Source organism: Lissotriton helveticus, chromosome 9, assembly GCF_964261635.1.
Source record: "Lissotriton helveticus chromosome 9, aLisHel1.1, whole genome shotgun sequence".
In the NCBI taxonomy this organism is placed as follows: Eukaryota; Metazoa; Chordata; class Amphibia; order Caudata; family Salamandridae; genus Lissotriton; species Lissotriton helveticus.
In genome coordinates, this window is record NC_136070.1 from 940,993,166 (window position 1) to 941,012,558 (window position 19,393).

The 19,393-nt window shown below is 40.3% G+C and overlaps 1 protein-coding gene and 1 long non-coding RNA gene across 3 annotated transcripts in view; one reads left to right on the forward strand and one right to left on the reverse strand.

Annotated features, from left to right (window-relative positions):
* RINL (Ras and Rab interactor like) overlaps positions 1 to 19,393 on the forward strand; it is a 387,388-nt gene that overhangs the window by 68,791 nt on the left and 299,204 nt on the right. The gene's annotated exons all lie outside the window — the stretch shown is intronic.
* The window catches only part of LOC144783074 (uncharacterized), a 44,134-nt gene continuing 28,409 nt past the window's right edge, over positions 3,669 to 19,393 (reverse strand). Inside the window, exon 3 of the long non-coding RNA XR_013601385.1 lies at positions 3,669 to 4,487. This is a non-coding gene — a long non-coding RNA (uncharacterized LOC144783074). The remainder of the gene's footprint in view (positions 4,488 to 19,393) is intronic.

Consider the following 19,393-nt stretch of genomic DNA (forward strand, 5'->3'; position numbering starts at 1 on the left):
AGGCTCCTGAATAGTCCATGAAAAGTGGAATAAAAAGTGAACAGACCAAGAAACTGGGAGAGGTTCCTGAACACATGGAGGGAAATTAGAGAGACTAGGTCTAAGGTGTGCCCCCCACTATGAGACGGGGAACTAATCTATTGGGACAGTTGGGACAGATGTAACAAATCACAAAATTCCCTCATTTCACTAGCCTCTACACAGTCCAAATGAATGTTAAAATCCCCAAGCAGTAAGAAGTTTGTGAAGTGCAAAGCCCCCGGCACAATAACTTCATCTAATGCCTTCAAAAAGATGCCAGAGGGGCCTGGGGGCCGATATACGAAAGAGCCCCCCAGCGTGGAGTGAGGGGATATGATGAAGGAGAAGTCAAGCGCCTCCCCATCCCCAATGCCCAGAGTATCTAAACGCGTGAAAACCCATGTATCCCAAACACTACTGCTACACCTCCTCCTCTACCTACTTTACGGTCAGCCCGTGCTATTTTATACCCTACTGTTATTATATTAAAGCTGAATCAGGTGCCATGTAGGATGAACACATGGCAAGACGTGCTAGGAGCACTCTTCAGAAGCAAACAAATTATCTCTTGTGCATGTATTTAACTTTTGAGGAGTTTAGAATCAAGAGCCATTGGTCTCTGAAGAGATCAGAGTGATGCTAATGGGCAGTGCTCTTAGGAGTTCTATCCTTCAACGCTTAGTAAGTATGAGACGGATCTGACATTGTCCCAGGATAGTGAACAGTGGGTCCTACAAAAATGCAGGCAGAGTCCTGATAGAAAGGACCAGATTTTTTGTGGGATCTCTGAACTAGATGGCCTGGCACAGGTATCATCATTCTTCTAGAGAATAGATTTCACAAGGCCATCCGTGCCATTAATTCCATCTTCATGGATGCAGATCCACGGTTCCTTGAATGCCCTAACTGATTGGCATATAGTGAGTTGTCACAAAAGCTTACCAAACCCAAGGGTTAGTTACTAGAAACCAGGGGGAATGGCACAAACTTACAGATGAGCGTTCTTTCCCACACAGACTTGGCTCACAGCCCTGGCCTCACGCTTTAATTTTCCCAGACAGATATTATTGGCATGACTGTAGTGTTTAGCTGGACCCAAGAGGGACGTAGTAAAAACCCTAGAAAGACCTGCTTGTATGACAGGTTGTGTGGCACTGTTTACCCATCAATGCCCAGGGTAGGCGAAGGACACTTCTTGTGTATACTGTTACCCATGCAGTGTTAAAGTTCTCCTAGCCCAGATGGAGTGGTGGGAGAATAATTACCTCACAAATTGTGTCTGCCCATCAGAACGCATGAGAATTAGGATTTTTGATTGAATAATTGTACCCTGTATGAGTGTATGAACCCAGCTTTCCTTGAAAGCTGTGATTGTATTGTATGTTATTCAACCTGTTGCGAAAGGTCATACTGTAAATAAAGGTGAGTGTTACATCTTACCATCTTGGTAGTGTGTTTAATTTAGACACCAGAATGAAGCCACATTCATTGATAGTGAACATGCTCCTACTGTGGACGTAAAAGAAGGATCAGGGGATATAGCTGTTCCTGTACAGGTAGTGCCAATTCCAGATCAGACCCACATGGAGAAGGTACTTAGTGGAGGGAAAACTGATGACACAGCGGAACCTGACCTTTTATCTAAGTTCTGATAAGATGTCAGTAGCAATGAATAGCAAATAGGGGTCATGCCTCACATTGGTTGGACTCTGACTAACCCAGTAGGAAAAACCAATACTCCAGCACTCTATAATAACCATGTTGAGGTAAGTTGTGCTATGTAAAATTACTAAATAAATACCAGAACCAAAAAAACTCCTAAAGTCTGCAGCAAGTACTCAAAGATTCCGGTTTCTACTCTATTGTTTTTATAGATACCCAAAATGATGACATCTGAAAATGATACTACAGTCAAACGATCCAACGTCCATTAAAGCCCAGGACCTATAACACTTTATGACTTCATATAGACACTTGCTCTCTGCTCAGTTTGGACTCTACCCTCTTGGGGGATTTTCCTCCATATTTTAAAATCCCTGCCTGCTCAAGATCTCATTGCCTACAGTGCATACACTAGTGCAGCAGATGATTGTAGGCAGAGCAGTATGCCAAGTGGAAGTCATGTTTTTTTGGTTGTATGTGATCTCATAGAAAAATGATTTCATGGAATACCATTACTGAGAAACCATTTTATCTAAACTGTTTAATGTAAATTTTCAGAATGAATGGAATTTACCTTTTCAAAGAAAGTAAATCATAGAATGTCTTTTTGGTAGAAATTGGCTTTTGAATTCGTACTTTTTAAGTGTAAATGCGATGGTTTTTGTTTTTCATTAGTTCACACATATAAGATTTTGTGGCCCTGCTTTTCATAATACATTTCTGTTTTAACTCAAAAACCTTCCAAGGTAGGAGTTTGCTGCAGTAAAATAAAAAATCAATAGTCTTGACACAGCGAGCTACAGTTGATCTTCTCATAAGCTTCTGTTCTTCACCTCCAGCCCCTCTGACTCCTTGGCCAACTCTTCAGTCCTTAATGACTTTAGATTTTCTTCTTTACTGGTAACTCCTTTACACCTCCTTTTTCTTCTGCCCCGTTTTCTCTGTTTTACATTCCTCCTTTCCTCTTCTGCCCTCTCCATTGTCTGTCCTTCATCCATTCCATCATTCTGTAGTTGCTTAATTTTTTTGCTCACAGAAAAAGTAGAAAACAGACTACCGCAAATTCTGCCGCTTATATTCCTTTCATGTTTTACCCTCCTTTCAATTTCTTTTTATAAAATAATTTTTGTGCATTTTTGTATTACATATTTAATCTGGATCTTAAATTTAATACTTGGGCCTTAATTTCTTTCTTTGTGCGTTTCCTTGTTAATTTCTCATCAAGTCATTCATTAGTCATGTTTTGTTAAAATTAGGGTGTGTTAATTTGCCTAGTTTGCATTCAGGTAATTAGGACAAAATGACGCAAAATGCTGGCCCACTATTTTGCACTATATTTTTACACGAAATGCATGTTCAGTTACATTTTTGGCACGGATGCATTTAAACAAAGGCACCATGAACAACATCCGCTGGCTTTCTGTTGTTCTTGTGCCTTGGTAGCACATAATTATGCGAAGGGGCATGATGACATAATATTGCATAACAAGTGTAACATGAAATTCACAAAATTAGATGAACTAAGCTGGGGTACTTTACGTTTTGCCAATGACTATTTAAAAGGTATTTTACCAAGATCCTCTTTAACAGAAAATACAGTTATCCAAAATCAAGACAAATTTGCAACCTTTATCACCATAACTAATATTATATATATTTTATATAATGATTTATAGGCAATATGACCAAAGCAACTGGGAAGTTATTGGTAAAACACAATACCAAACTCCAAATACATTTCGGAGTCTTATACAACACTGAGACAACCATACTTGAATAGTTCAACTCAAACACGAAGACAATAACATCTTTCTTACACTTCAGACTCCTCAATCTACATTTTTATTAGTTTGATGCACGGTGGAAAAACAACTCACAAACAAATAGCACATGCCGTCTTTTACTAATTAAAAAAGCATATTCATTTTAATAGTCCTATCTAAAAACATTTTGATCATTATTTGAAAAAACATTGATCAATGTTTTTTGGACATTTTTCCAAATCTCAGCACCTTTTTATACTTCATATATCTGTGAATATCACAAAGAGACAGTATATGGCTCTGTAGAAAATAGACACCTTCTCAGGGGTCCCACTGATACTTGGTCCTTTTAAACCAACAAAGAAGAAATTGGCACAGAAGCTGAAATATAAAAGTAACATCTTTATTAGCCTCAAATGAGGGAGACTACGTCACACAGAAGTCTTAGCAAATGAATGAGGTCAAATGCTCTCAACGATCCTGTCCAGTGTCTCAGGCAGTGCACCAGTTTTCCTCACTGCAATCTAATAGGCACCAGAGACACAGCACCTGTACCCTGAACTCAAGTCCTTCCCTAACTCCTGTATTGCTCTGCTGGCGCACTGCTCATTCGTTGGGGCCAGACATTGCATCCAGTGTGCTCAGGTATCTCTTGACCAACAAACAAAGAAGCAAACTTGTATTCACTTTGGGACCAGGATTCAGAGGCCTGATGCTAGGATCTCTGAAGCAACCGTTGTTTCAAAAGGGCTCGCCTCAAGCAAAGTCTCCTCGCCATTCTGGTCAGTCTGTGACTCTCAGCTGGACATTAAATACTTGATCCATAATTTCTCCTTTCTGATTTGTGACCCCGTCTTTCGCCCAAGACAGTGGCAGGGGTACACATTACATCTCAGGGCTTCCGCCTTCACTGAGGTCCTAGTTGCCAGCAATGCCTGTGCTGGTTACCTTCACTTTGGCTTCAAGCTGGACTGGTGCTGACTCCCCAGGCTGAATCTGATGTCTGGGCCCCTCTGGCAATGGTTGTAAGGCAGCAAATATCTATTGGTGGACAGAACAAAAGGTCTTTAGACAAGGCACAGAAACAGTCTATCAACAGAGAGGATAGTCTCAGAATATGTCCTAGTCTCGGGACGCCCCATATATTAGCAAAGCACCCAAGAACCACTTTCATCTATCTATGAGTGAATTAAAAAAAAAAAACATCCTGGACCTATTGGCAAGTATAAAAGGAACTCTTTAGTGAACTGACAAGAGTAATACATCACCCAATCCCAAGCAGCCAAGGAAGTCTGTGTTCATTTACTAAACTCAGAGAAAAAGAGGAAAACAACACAGACATACCATAAATCCTTACATTGGTGTATTCCTGTGTACTAATCTGAAAACCCTAAATAAAAAGGAAATGTTCTACACTGTTACTTATAGATTTTAAACTACTTGTACAGGACTGCAGACACTTCTATATTGATTCTTCTTAATAAAAGCACCTACATTGCATGCTTAGGACCATGCTCTCATGTTATAGGAGGAACAGGAAAATCTAAAACTGCTAATTTAACAGGGTTTCTTATCTATAAAACAATATTTCCTTCAAAAATGTCTTCTAAGGATCACATGGGCATCTTTCCTGCATTCTACTTTTCATGATCCAAACTATGCAACATAAGCTCTAATAAGGACTGGCAGTTTATTTACACAGACTAGCTAATAAAAAAGTAGCAATGCTCTTGCAAAACTATGTAGCATGAGAATAACATACAATAATGGTGTTATCACCTTAAGACTTGCAGAACGAAAACTACCCACATCTAGTTCCCCTTAAAGATCAAAATAAGGGAACAGCAATTTAGACTACTGATCCTGTCATAATTTCATCAAAGAGGATGGGCAGTAACATAACATATATACTCATTTATTTTATTAATGCTAACAATGTTTAAAACAGTATTACTGAATAGCCAATTAAATGTCTCATTGCTATTTCACAGACAGCTTAGACAGGCTAAACAAAATTGAGAAAAAGAGAGAGAGTAACATACATATTACCTAGCCTTAATTTGTAGAGGAGCTAGCCTCCTTCCCCCATTTTGACAGTAGGAAACCTGAAACAGGATTCACTTCTGTCAACACTATCAACTCCTATTTGTAGCAACTGGGCATAAACAAACCCTGAGGAGGTAAATAGTAAGTTGAAGCTAAAAACATGAATACCCAACCTCAAATCCCTTTAGTAAGTTTACTAGTTGTAATATAAGGGCAAATGAAGTCAAACTAAATACCATTGGCTCAGCCCTAGTAAGCGCCAAACTAAAAGCATTAGTGCTGTATATATGGCCAAGCTCACATATACAATTGTATTGTGGTATATTCATATGAGTGCATAAAAACTTGCTTTTGCCAACAAAAAATAGGCACAACTCCTCCTTCTTTCCATGCGCTGCCATCTTGTCTTTCAAAAGGTTTCAGATGTCAAAATGTCAAAGCAGACCTTGCTCTGGGAGCCCTGCTAGGCATCTAAATATAGAACTGACATTTAACCCTTCCCAGCTGTCCTCTTCTGTGTGCAAGGGTTCCCATGCGGCTGTCCCAATTCAAAGTCACCATAGAGACAGAGCTGGAAAACACTTATCCCCCTGTTTGTCAGTTTTAGAGTTAAAAGAATAACTTCTGCTGGTTTTTTATATTTATTTTCAATTGTAAGCAGTGTGTAGTATACTTGTCTAACAATATAGAGGTCTGCTATTTCTTTTATAGCTAAATGTACACATTTAGTGAAGCCTAAGGCACTTTAACAGCTGCTCTGAATGCAGAATTTGTTTTTAAATTAGTGAATTTTGCCCAATTTCGACTTTGATATTTGGGGCACTTAAAAATGAATATCCTATAATTATTTTGCATAATAGTCATCCTCAGAATGATCTCTAGATAGCCCAGGAGTGAGAAATCAAAAATACATCATATATACCCTTATAAAAATGAGTTTTTACGCCTGCGCAGAGTGATATTTCATATGCAAATTTCCTCATTATGCGGTACAACACAACTTAAATTTAATTTGAATGCTAGGAGGTCACAGTATGAGTATTAAGGTTTATAAATATTAAAAAATGAATTTAAAAGCACTTATTTTTCTAATACTTTTTTCATAATTATTTTTTTTAATAAAACCAATCATTTTTGATAATTCCACATATGAAAAGCAAGCTGCATCCCTTGCCTATCATATTTAGACACATTCATTCATAAGACTAAGCACAGAAGCCTAACTTGAAACATGAAAAGTTTTGCGCCACTTTTTAAAAGGACAGAACCAAGAATGTGCTTATGTAAAAAGGCCTTAAGAAAGAAAATCCCTACTTTTTATGTTTTCCTATTATCCAAAATAATGAAACTAATTTTTTGACTTTTTAAAACAGCAGTCTGATATGCGGGATTTTACCCTGTGTTTAACTGACAAAATCCTGGCTGAGTCACCATTCCTGTCTCTCCGTGACCTACAATCAAAACAACAGCTGTTCCTCAGGGGCAGTTAAAACACAGCTGTTGGAAAGCTTTTTTCAGTGTTGAAATGGAAGCACGGTGACTGTCTAAAACTGAGGCATTTCAATGCATGTTCTATAATATGTGTTTTTAGTTCAGCAACATCCAATTTACTCAGATGATGTGTTTGCCTGTTTATATCTAACACAATGTATCTAAGGAAAATGTTGTAACATGTTATAATTGTTTATTTATTGCAAAGCACACAATTTTGTTTTTGAAGCCTATTTTATTCCTATTCAATGTGAATTCTAATTGTATCTTTTAAGCATTGGCAGTTTATACATGTGCATAGTTGCTTACTCTTATCAATCTAATAGTAACATGTAGTTATTAAGCATATCATATGGTTCATTTCTGGATTTTCTATTTAATTTTTATTTAATATTAATTAAATGACATTTTGCACAACAGACTGATGACATCAAGAAAACACAAACAAACACATTGAGCTCATTCCAGTCATATACAGAAGGGGTCATACACTCAGAACACATGATACAGCGCTTAAGGCTAATGGGAAAACCACAAACCACGTAGACATTTAAACACACGATTAAACCACAGATCAACACTTAGGACAGAAACAAAGGACAGCCCACAGACTGTACTTAAACCAGACCATTTGTAAATACTAGTTGTAAGTCATATTTACAAGAAGAGCTTCTCAATAGTATTCCAAAAGACTGCAAAAAAACCAGCCTATCAAACTGTTTTATTTCCAAGAAGCCAAAATACACTCAATTCCCTAGCTTTATCTGGCAGAACACCAAAAAATCACTCTGTATATCTCCATTTATAAAAATGCGCAGAAAAGGATCCTTGTTTGTATTATTGTCATATTTTAATTCCCTGGGGATACAGAATCACCAAGGAAGAAATATGTTTTTATACCTAAACCTATTTAGGTATTCCCTCAGGGGAGCTGGCTAATTTAGGGGTCGATTAGGATCGCGGATGGACTTGAGTCCGTCCGCTACCCCTGAGGAGGAGGGAACATCCGCAGGGGCTGCGGCGTTCCCTCCGAGCAGATTAGGATGTGACCGCCAGGGTGGCAGTCACATCCTCTATCTTTAACATTGCGGCGGGTGCAGCTGCAAGATGCACCCGCCGCAAGGTAAAAAATGCATGCATCGCATTTGCATGCACAAAGCGGCAGGCACCACGCAGTGCCTGCTGCTTTGTGCACGCAAATGCAGGGGGGTACCTATGTGCACCCCCCACCCCCCATTCACCCAGGGGGCCCGCAACGGGCCCCCGAAGTGAAAGTCCGTATGCTTTTCCACGGCGGAACAGCCGCCGCGGAAAAGCATGTCTTTCCCACCATCCTGTTAGACACCGCCACCATATTAGGGCTATTCCGCCGCGGTTGTAATGCGTCCGCGGCGGAATAGCGGCGGAGGGAATTCCATACCCACCAGCCATCCTAATATGGCGGTGGGTCTTTGGAGGCTCCGCAGCGGTTTTTCCGCATTCTCCGGGCCGGCGGTGGCTTCCGCCGGCCCGGAGGATGCGGATAAACCGCAATCATAATCGGCCCCTTAATTTGCATCTCACTATGGTACCTCCAAAAAGCAACACATTCTTTGATGTGTGCTTGAAACAGGCATGCCAAAAATATTGCAGAATATGCAAGTATTATAACCAAAGTAGAGCTTAAGGTACTCTTCGTACATTGCGCCGTTCAAACAAATTGAAACAGAGAAAAATCTCCTTGTTACCTGCCTACATAAATTGTAATTACATACATACAAATACCAATATTGGCCAATCATACAAATCAAAAGCCACAGTAAGTGTTACTAAACTACCTTACCAATCCAAGGCATCAAAAACCAACAGCAAGTGTTGCATCAAAACAACCCTTACCAATCACTTGGTGACCAAATTCTAACTGCCAAGTTCTGAATGACCTAACGGTCGTTTTTAGAATACTCACGCCAAAAAGGTTCTCAGTCATGAGTGACATCATGTGGAGGATCAAAATTAGGAAGACCAGAAATATACTGGGCTGCAGAGACAGAGAATCCCAAGAATCTCCGTGCACAGAGTACCTCCTTAGTAGAGCTCTGTCCTGTCTTCCTCAGTAGATTTCTGTCTCCTGACAAGATCACTCCCTTAGATAGCCACTTCTCTGATGAGGTTCACGTTGGAGAGCCATTTGTAGAAAATAGAAACCTTCTCACGGTCCCACTGATACTTGGTCCTTTTAAACAAAAAAAAAAGAAATTGGCACAGAAGCTGAAATATAAAAGTAACATCTTTATTAACCTCAAATGAGGGAGACTATGTCAAACAGAAGCCTTAGCAAATGAATGAGGCAGTCTAAGGAGTACAGAAAACAGAGGCCTTATATATGCTTAGGGTTACATAGTGATCCTAGCACATGTAGGTTTGCTACTTGATAGTAAATGTTGGGGGGGCTCGGGGGGTGACTGAAAAAGGAGCATACTTACTAATAAATGGGAGGAGTTTAGGGAGGAGCTCTCCAATGCACACATGACAGTCCCATAAGGATACAGTTGTTTCTAGAACTGGACTCTCAGCTCACTCTTTTGAAGAGAGCGTCCCGGTCCATAATTGGCAATCGGCATTTCTGCCACATTTCTGCATCCTCAAAGAAGACACCCACAACTCAGTCTAGGGTCCATTCCAGGAAATGTTGCCTGTCCATAGTTCTCTCAATTGTTAAGTATTTAAAACCCACTAGCATTATTCTTAAGTCACTCTCCACTCAATCCAGGCCCTCTCAGTTTCTCATCTGGTAAATAATTTCTCCCAGTAGATATTGAGTAGATTTCAAAGCTACAGAACACCAACAGCACCGCTGGGATTGACATTTCTGGGTCCGTAAGGTACACCAGAGCATCGTCGGCGTATAGCGATATCTTTTCTGGGTCCCAGAGAAGCCCAATGTGTCAGCTGTACAGCGCACCCAGCATGCCAGTGGTTCCAGGCACAGTGCAAATAAGAGGGGTGACAGTGGACACCCCTGCTTCATTCTCCTTCCCAAAGCAAAAGCCTCTCTGTTTACCCTCACGCCATTTGGGCACCCTGTAGTGTAGTTCCTTTATTCCCAATAGGCTCTGCGCATTCGAATAACATAAACGATAGTTTAGACGTAGGACTTAGGTCGACTAGATCTCTATTGAATATGTTAGACTTAATTATGAATGCCAGCTAGCTCAGAGGTCACTAGAAACTTTCTCGAGTACACAAGAAGGGATTAGTTTCTGACAACCGCATAAACATGATAACTTTGCTCCCGCCAGAATACGGAGTATACCTTCAGAGCCGCGGAAACAATAGATAGCTATTTTACTCAGTCAATAGTGCATGCTTAGTTTCACCAGAAGAGCAGAGAAACAGAGAGACGGGCGTTTTCAATAAAAGAGGTTATTTATTGAACAGTCTTCTTTCTCATGCAAGAGAAGTGAATTGCTACCCACAAGGGTGACAGGGAAACACTGGAGCTGGATTTCTCGGCAGGAGAAAAGACAGCGTCTCTCTCAGTGCGTCAGTGGGAGGGTCGGCTTCCTTCGGCACTTGCTACATCAGGGCGTTGGGCAAGTAGATAGTTGATCTGCTCCAAACCACCGTGTGTTTTGCTAGGGCAGATTCTGGTATATTTATACCTGGAAGGTGCCGAGTTTGAAGTAAGGTTGGACATAAGATGTCACTAAGAACTCGCAGTTCTTTCAGGACTCCGGGAGTTCTAGGACAAATCAATACAGAAGCAGGGGGAATTCCCGGGCTGCTGGAGGCTTGGTTTGTTTAAGAACACGTTGTGCTTTCTAGGAGTCTATGGGAGTAGCCTTGCCGTATTTGGACTGCATTTGTCAGAACCCCAAGTTTCCAGATCGGCGTGTTAGCGCGGTCAAGTGGAATAAGTAAACAAAATCACCTTCAGGGAAAACAATGGACGAAATTAGTACACCAATGGAAGCTAAGAATGACCACTGACGCACTGCGGAGTCAGCGGTCTAGTCTTTCGCCACAGTAAACATCGAACGCTGGTGAAGCGCGCGAGTGCGGAGAACTGCGCACTTCACCTGATTCCCTGCCTGAGGAGGAGCGTTTTAGTGTCCGGATTCTGAGGACACCCTAGTTAGCCTTTTCCGTCCCGTAGGCTCCTAATATTCGTTCCCCTTCATTAGTTGACCATTTCCCCTCTTCCCCGGTCTCCTTGCCTCCCTGTTTAGAGCCCCGCATTCACTTTCCCTGACCGCTAAATAACCGTGCCTTTCAGCCTGCCGGCGTCCTTGAGACCTCTAGCGGCGTTAAATAAAACTTCACTGAGGTAATCTTCGGCTGGAGATTGCAGAACCGGCAAACCACAGGAACGGAGCTGAGGAGAAAAAACGAAGTCGACAAGAGCTAAGTGTTACGCTGGGTTTCGAAGCCCAAGTCACAGTAAATTAATGTTATGAGAAGATAAAGACTTACCTGATAAACCGCAATCCTAGAATTTAAAGTGTCTTCACCAGAGTGCATCTTCTTCGGAAAATTTAGCAGTAGAAGTTCAAGTTAGAAGGACAAACACTGACCCAAGTACAAGACAACACAGAAAGCAAATTAAGTGAGTTTGATAATACCCATATGTTAGTGCAGGTGTTTAAGACACAGAGGTTTAGACTAATCATCTTGCGAATTTCATTTTAGCACAGAACAAGTCTAACAAGATTTACAGAGGGGACAGGTACCACAGAACTTAGAACACACAGAAAGGAAAATTAAGTAAGTTGAGGAAAGCTAATAAACAGGGAAAGGACAGGGATAGAGAAGGCACACGATACTAAGGGAGTTTGTGTTTTATATTTAGCTGACGGAGCCTGCAATCATACACACCTTGTGAAGAAAATAGAAAATAGAAGAGCAGCAGGGTTCTGGAATAGCAATGGTAGGAATGCAAAGGAGTAGACCAGAGTATTAGAGTCTATAAGTAGGTTACAGGAGAGTTATTAAAATTAATGTAAAATTCTTGCAGGTAATTCTTCAAACAGAAGTCTGCTGGACGGACCGTGAGAGGAATCACCAGAACTCTCTCTCTTCTCTCTTTTGTTATTTTATCCACTACCCCCTTCCCGCTGAAGTAACACACTGGGAGACTTGTCGACTCAAGCTCTCGGTTGTTGCTTGGCGGGATTTGGGAACTAGCATCTCTGTTCCTGTGTACCAAAATAAAAGTACTTTGGAATCTGATAGCATTGGCTATGTCTTAATATTGGTATAATGCTTATGCCTATATAAGGATATGATTTGATATAACCACATGAGGGCATAAATCGGGAATATTTTACTAGAGTCCTAGATTCGTCTACAACACCCACTCCACGTATAATGTCCATCATTACTAATTACTAAGCAATTAAAACATATCTAAGCATGTGTTTCCCATCCCACCCGAAAATACATAAAATGTTTTTGAAATTGTATATACACGAAAAATGAGTATTATACTGTACGTGTTCTAGCAGTGGTATCATTCAGATAATGCATATATTGTACATTGGAATGTTGATTGAATGAATCACGAAATTTACATTTATGAAATGGCTCTTAATACAGAAGAGAAGGTCGAGACCATTTCATCACATATTTATATATATAAGTCAAAATATTATCTCTAGAGTTTTCAAAAATAGAAATCTTGTTCTCTAAGAATAGTTCTACTTTAAGCAGAGTAACATGTGCCAGAAAGGTAAATATTTTGGGAACCGGAAAAAATAATTTCGCTTTCAGGGTAAAAGTAGTTCCAAAAAGATTTTTATAAATTCTGTTTATCAAAATTGAAGGCCGAATTCAGAGTTCAGGGAATGCTGTGTGCTCGTGTTTTCAAAAGTTATTCTCGTTGTTAGGAGAGAACATTAACTCAGATAGGCTGGCAAAGAATTCATCTACAACAGTAGGTGAAAGTTGGACCATATCTGAAAAAGTAGAAATAGTGCATATGTGAGATGCATTGCCGTCATCGGTGTCTAGATCAGCAATGGTCACAGAAGATTGCACCTGTGTGCCGCTTTCATCTCGTACCTCACCGCCACCTAGTCGTAATGGTGAGGTCTCAACAAATGCCGTCATCAGAATAGTTAGCCACTGGGGACAACACGTTGCATGAGCCGTTACCGAACCAAGCAAAGTATCGACATCCATAGGTACTGCTGATGGGAGTGTGAGACAGACGTCTAACATGCATTCCTCTCCACAGAGCAGGCATCGTAGAACAGGTAGGATGCAATCTTGCCAGATTGGTATGAACGAAAGAAACCATGTAGTATTCAGATCTCTTAGCCGAGTCAAGCTGAGGATTTTAGTAATCTGATCTCGGTATCGCATTGCCAGGAGCGTTTCTTCCATTGTAGCCTGAGTTTTGTCTGTGACTGGACTTGCCATATCGGAGCAGAAGGAACAAAAATAAGATTCCTGCTACGAGTCCCAAGATGAGAGGCAGGCCGCCGAACACAGAGTGCACGAAATTCGGGAAGATGCCCAGGACTGCTTCAAAGGGTGTTAACAGACCCGAAAAAATTGTCTTCAATACATGTGCGATGCCACTGGTATCAGACATATTTGAGATTTGACTTAACATTTCTGCGAAATGCATCGGGCAATTTGTTGATAATAATTTGTTGATAATAATGCATGTATCTCTGCTGCTGTCCTTGCGACTTGCAGATCATACGTTTCTCTAGATGAGGTTAAAGGCACAGTTGTTTGTAAAAGAATAGACTTAATTCTGCTTAAAGTATCAATTCGAATAGAAGAGATATTCAGAGAAGGCCATATTGTTGCCTCCTTGTCTGGTTTGCTGTTTGGATACAGTACTTGCATACAGCAAGTGACCCTGGATGTAACACTGACGAGATAGGCCCTTCCTGGCATCATGCCACAACAGCTGCGGTCACTTAACATAATGTAACTGCAGTTGGAAAGTTGTCTGAAAAAAGGCTCTATTTGTGTAGCAGGGGTGCCGTGCAGGTGGCATGAAAGGTTATTTGACGAACCTTCGCAGGCTCCATGTAAGTTAATACCTTTACACCGAAGTGTACCGCTCAGTGAATTTTTACAGTTGTTACCACTAAGAAATACCTCTTTTTTCCCCCACTCCAACATCTATGTGTGTAAGGTAGAATCCAGGTAGACTTGATGTACCCTTTACCCAACCTTTCATACAGGCCCGCTGGTATGTGCTTTTGGCAATATTGAAACTGAAAAGTCGTTATCGGAATTGTAATGGTGCCATGTATTATCCATTCAATGACAGGTCTTTCGGAGATTGTCAATGGTAATCTCTCGATTTCTTCAATGCTTAGCACCGTATAGTCTGCCCCTCTTTGTGCCAAAGAGATTTGTTTATCTGTAAGGTGAAAGACAGAAAACAATGACATTGTGTTGATTAGACGCCATGGCACGTAGCCTGAACGGAGATTTTGTAACGTCCAGCCTAACTGTACAATAGAACGTAATTGGGACTGGCCATGTTGTAACATGAGCATATCCTGTTCTATTATATCAATAGCAGATGATACACTGCTGTTCAGTGAATAAATTCTGGAGGACAGAATCATTAACCCATTGTCCATTACAGACAGTGATTTTTCTAAATTAATATGATCAATTCCCCGTATTTTTTCAGCAGTTTCAATTTGCGTTACTTTCCAAGCTTCGTTGTAAGCAGCATATACACCGGCGTGTATGAAACGTTTTTGACGCTGTTTGTGAGGTCCCAATAAGAAATCTGGCAAGTCAGCACCTTCTTTAAGTAAGGTCAAGTGTTGCTTAATTTCAGGTAGTGTGGATTTCTGTAGCCATTCGAGGCATAGTTTTCCTACACTGTATGTTGTTATTATCCCTGGATGTTGTCTCTGGGAATATCTTGGGTCTGGCCTGTTCTGCTTGAACCCCTGTGTTTTGTTTAGGAATCTATCTTGACAGTTGTTAGTGTCTGTGGGCCAGATCAACCATTTTCTCCAATCAGGATTAGTTCTGTTTTGGTGTAAAATATGGGATACGTCTATTTCCACATCTGTGTTGCTATTACTATCAGTTATGGGCTTTGGAATAGACGGTTTGTTTAAGTCCTTTAACCTGGCTAAGCCAAGACAGGTTGTTTGTTGAATGGTGTCATTCAGGAACATTATTTGTTCTGGGATCATGCAGGCTCTAAATAATGATTCTATACCTTGTACCTGCCAGTCTTTTGTACCCCAGACTGTTTTTGTCTCAATGTTTTTTTCCAAAATTCAAAACCAAATGTAGACAATTTTTCATAACATTTTGCATAATATATCAGTTTAGTATTTGTCAACATGTTTTTCATTCCTGTCTTATTTACATTTTTAAAATAAAATGTTTCTGGATCTGTGTTGTTAAACCCTGAGAGATATGGGAATTTCTCATAAAATGTTTTCGAGCTGCCTTTTGGTGGTGTGGGACAATGTTCCTATTGATTATAAGTGAAAACATTTCTAGGATTAGCAGATTTATGCAAATAGTGGTGTCCATAATGATTAAAGCAATACATTTCTTCATAATCTGAGGAACCTTCTAAATAATCATGTTCTGTAAATTTTGCTGACATTTCTAAGTCTGACATCATATTATTAATACTTTCAAAGTCCCAATCATCAGAGAAAGTGCTCGGTGATACAAAGTCACTTAAAGAAACCTTGAACTGATGTGGATATTTCAAGAGTTCAACCGGGCCATAGATGTCGTATTCAGTAGCGTCCCATGCTACACCACCAGGTATAGGAATGGCTGTGATGTTTACTGATGATAGTTCTCTTTTTTCAATGTGAGAAGATCTGTGAGGCTTTAGAACCAAGTTGATGTTCTGAGTTGCTGTGTCCATTGTACGGTACTTTCCATCAATCATTTTTCCTCAGCTTAAAACCAAAATGAGCTATAGTAGGAGGAAAAGTACACCTAACACAATCCACAATTCAATCCATGGTGAAATCAGATATGTTTCTCCAAGTTGATGAAAGAGTTCAGTTATTTTGTCTTTGAAAGTTTTATTTGCTGGCTTTTCTTCATGTTCACTTGGATCCTCAGAAAAGTCATCGAAATTGATGAAGTAGCCAGATGCAGTTCTGTCAATTGTTGGAAGTGCTTCAGGATTTTTATTAATCTTTGTAGTTGCTTCTTCTTTTGTCATATTAGTATAGTCAGAGGCTACATCATTGTAGACAGGTGTTTCATGATGAGCTGTTGCAATTTGGGTTTCAAGAGGCACAAGTTCCATGGCTTTGTTGCATAGTCCTTCTTTATTCACTGCAGGTTTGTCAAATGTGATTAGTCTTTCAGTTTGAACCTCTTGTATTGTAGCAAGGATTGATCTTCTGCTACATCTTGGGAGTCCACAGGGCCTACTACTTATTATTGGCCACATGCTTGTGGTTTTACCAGGTCGATTGATACAACTCTGTTCTCCTTTTTACCAGCAAGGGTCGGTAGTACTACTGATCTTGTTCCGCTGATTGCCAATACAGGAACTGCTTTTCTGTGAGAAGGCCCAAATTCCTTCTTTACCGCGATCTTTTCTCCGACCAGATCCCCAATCTTTGGAATCCAGACAGGTCTTGCTGGGACAGGTGGTTTTTCTTCAGTGGCCGTTGGCTTTAGCTTTGTGTTACTTAGACTTCTTCTTGTTTCATTTAAGTCCTGTAAAACAGCCAAACGATCTTTGATATCAAAAGTTTTTTGTTCCACCACTGAAGTCTGACTATTGAGGTCTTTTGATTATCATTCTTGTACCAAACAAAAGTTCATATGGAGTGATTCCACCCAGAGAATTTCTTGGCAGATTATAAAAGACTACGTTGGACACATATTAGATGTTTGACCCACCCATCACCCGAACCTAATACCCTCGCTGTTATAGATTGCTTTATGTCTTGTTTTTTTCTTTCCACTACCGCATTTCCCTCAGGATGGAATGTACTAGAGTACCGCAATACAATGCCCAAGCTGGCCATGGACTCCTTGTAAGCTCGAGAGATAAACGACGGACCCTGGTCAGAATGTAGCATGCCAATTGCGCATGTGCCGATAAAGACTCGCAAATCTTTTATAACAGTTCTGGCGTCAGCCAAGCGCTGGGGCCACATCCAAATGAATCTCGTCTTAATATTTATGGGATTGCTTCTTTCCTTGTGGACGTCTGCGTATAGGTAGCCTAATGCTGTCTAATAGAGGTATCTGGGCTGGTATCTGGTCCGGTTCACAACTGCGATCTCTGTTGCAGTCCTGTCAATCTAATGCAAAGTTATAAACATGCACGCTTATCCCCGGCTACCAGTATTTTGATTGCAATTCTATTAGAGATTTCAAGATCTCTTGTTGCCTCAGACCCATTCCCATGTGTGCTTCTTGAATCAAGTAAGCCCTCCTGTTCGTGTTTGGAATTACTCTGTCCCCCACTCCAGGGATTTGAGCAAAAGGAACGGACTTCACATCAATTATGTATGTATTGTTGAGTGGATAGTTTAGAGGTAATGCCGCATAGTCGCCTTTTAATGAGGCTTTTACTGCCAGCATGGTTTCTCCATCTATTTGTTTTTTAGAATGCTTTTTTGTAGCTATGGAAGCCGGTTGACCCGCTGCCGTTGTGGCTCTGTTAGCCAATGAATTCCCTGTAACGTGAACACCATCACGTCGAAGACTCTGCGTATGTATCACGTGAGTCTTTTGTAGTTCTTCCTGTAAAAGAACTACTTGTTCCCATAGTTTTTTATGCTTTATTGTGACACCTCTCTCATCTTTGTAACCATTTTTAATCCAGGTCTGCATCAAATTATTGTAAGAATGGACGCAGAAATATGAATCGCACACTATTAGTGTGGGGAATTCGCGATCGGCATTCTCAAGTGCCATTTTTAAAGCTCGTAGTTCAGCTCGCTGAGCTGTGCAGTTTCTGAGTGATTCAGTTTTAGTGACCATTGGTCTAAATTTACCTAAGCGCCAGCGACCTTTAACAATCGCGCATGCTGCATTGTAAACTTGTTTATCCACAACGTAGTGTTGTACAAATCTGTCTGTGTATATAACACAGGTGTACTGTTCGAGAGGCAGAATTTCGATCGACAGAGGACATTCATGTTCGTATTCTAGATGTTCTAGTTTTTTCATTTTGGGATCAAATGCGTGTATCACGTCTGTCGCAGCAAGAGAATTAACCCATTGTATCCATTTTGGATCTAATGCCATAGCATTCGGAATGCTCTGTCTTGTTACTGCCTCAAGGGCTGATACTGCTGTTAAAACAGATATGCTCTTCCCTTTGGCTTGGGCTCTTTCTATTGCTACTGCAGTTTGGACCGCAGTCAGAATTTTTTTAGTAGAACTTAATTTTATTTCAGCTTGTGTGTACAAGTGTGATTTGTAAGCTATTGGTTCTGTTTCTCCCTCATTAGAGGTCAGGTATGTGAATCCGCATCTTCCTGGGATGACTCGGATGACAAGGTTGCGTTCGTTTGCGAGTGTTTGCAGTTTTGTTTTAGTTAACATGTTTGTATTGATCGTAAAATTTTTGTGTGTTTCTGTGTCCAATTAATTGGTTTGAAATCAGGTTTTATTAATTTGTACAGGGGTTTACCCCTCTCTACATAGTTTAGAATGTAAGTTCTTCCGAAATTCAGGAAACCTAGAATTGATTGTAAGTTTTTTTGCGTTTTTGGAGCTTGGAGTACTGCACACTTCTCTAAGAAGTTGTCTGCTAGGCTTTTGCCTTCACTTGATAACTCATATCCTAAAAATAGGACAGTGAGGTGGGCAATTCGTGATTTTTTTAAGTTGAATTTGTACCCTTCAGATGCGAACCCAAGTATAATGGTGTTCACTCTTTTCAAGTGTGTCTCCAGGTCATCGTCTGTAAGATAGATGTCCTCAACATAAAATAATGTCTCATCATCATACATTTGTAGTAATTCTGTTACCCTGGCTGAAAATAATCCTGGGCTGTTCTTGAATCCCTGGGGGAAACGACAAAATTGCTTTTAGGCCCCCATTCAGGAGAAAGCGGTCAAATACCTGCTTTCTTGTGCAATGTTTTGACAGAAGAAACCATTTGAAATATCTAATGTCGTTTTAGGTGTCTGTAATCCAAAACTAGACGATATGAATCGTCTGGTTTGGAGACAGGAAACAATGGGTTGTTCATTTGAGATGTGCATGTTTCAATCACCCCCTGGTATTCAAGTTGATCTAAAATCTCCCTGACTTGTTTTTTAGCTTCTTGCTTAACAGGATACTGCCTCTGTGCAGTAGGTTGATTTTTTAACTGAATTTTATGGTGAGGAGAATCCTCATCCCATCCTACATGGTTTTTATATAATGCAGGGGCTTGGGCAACTGCCCATTTTCTATCATATGCGTATTTTTTATGAATTGGAATGTGATTT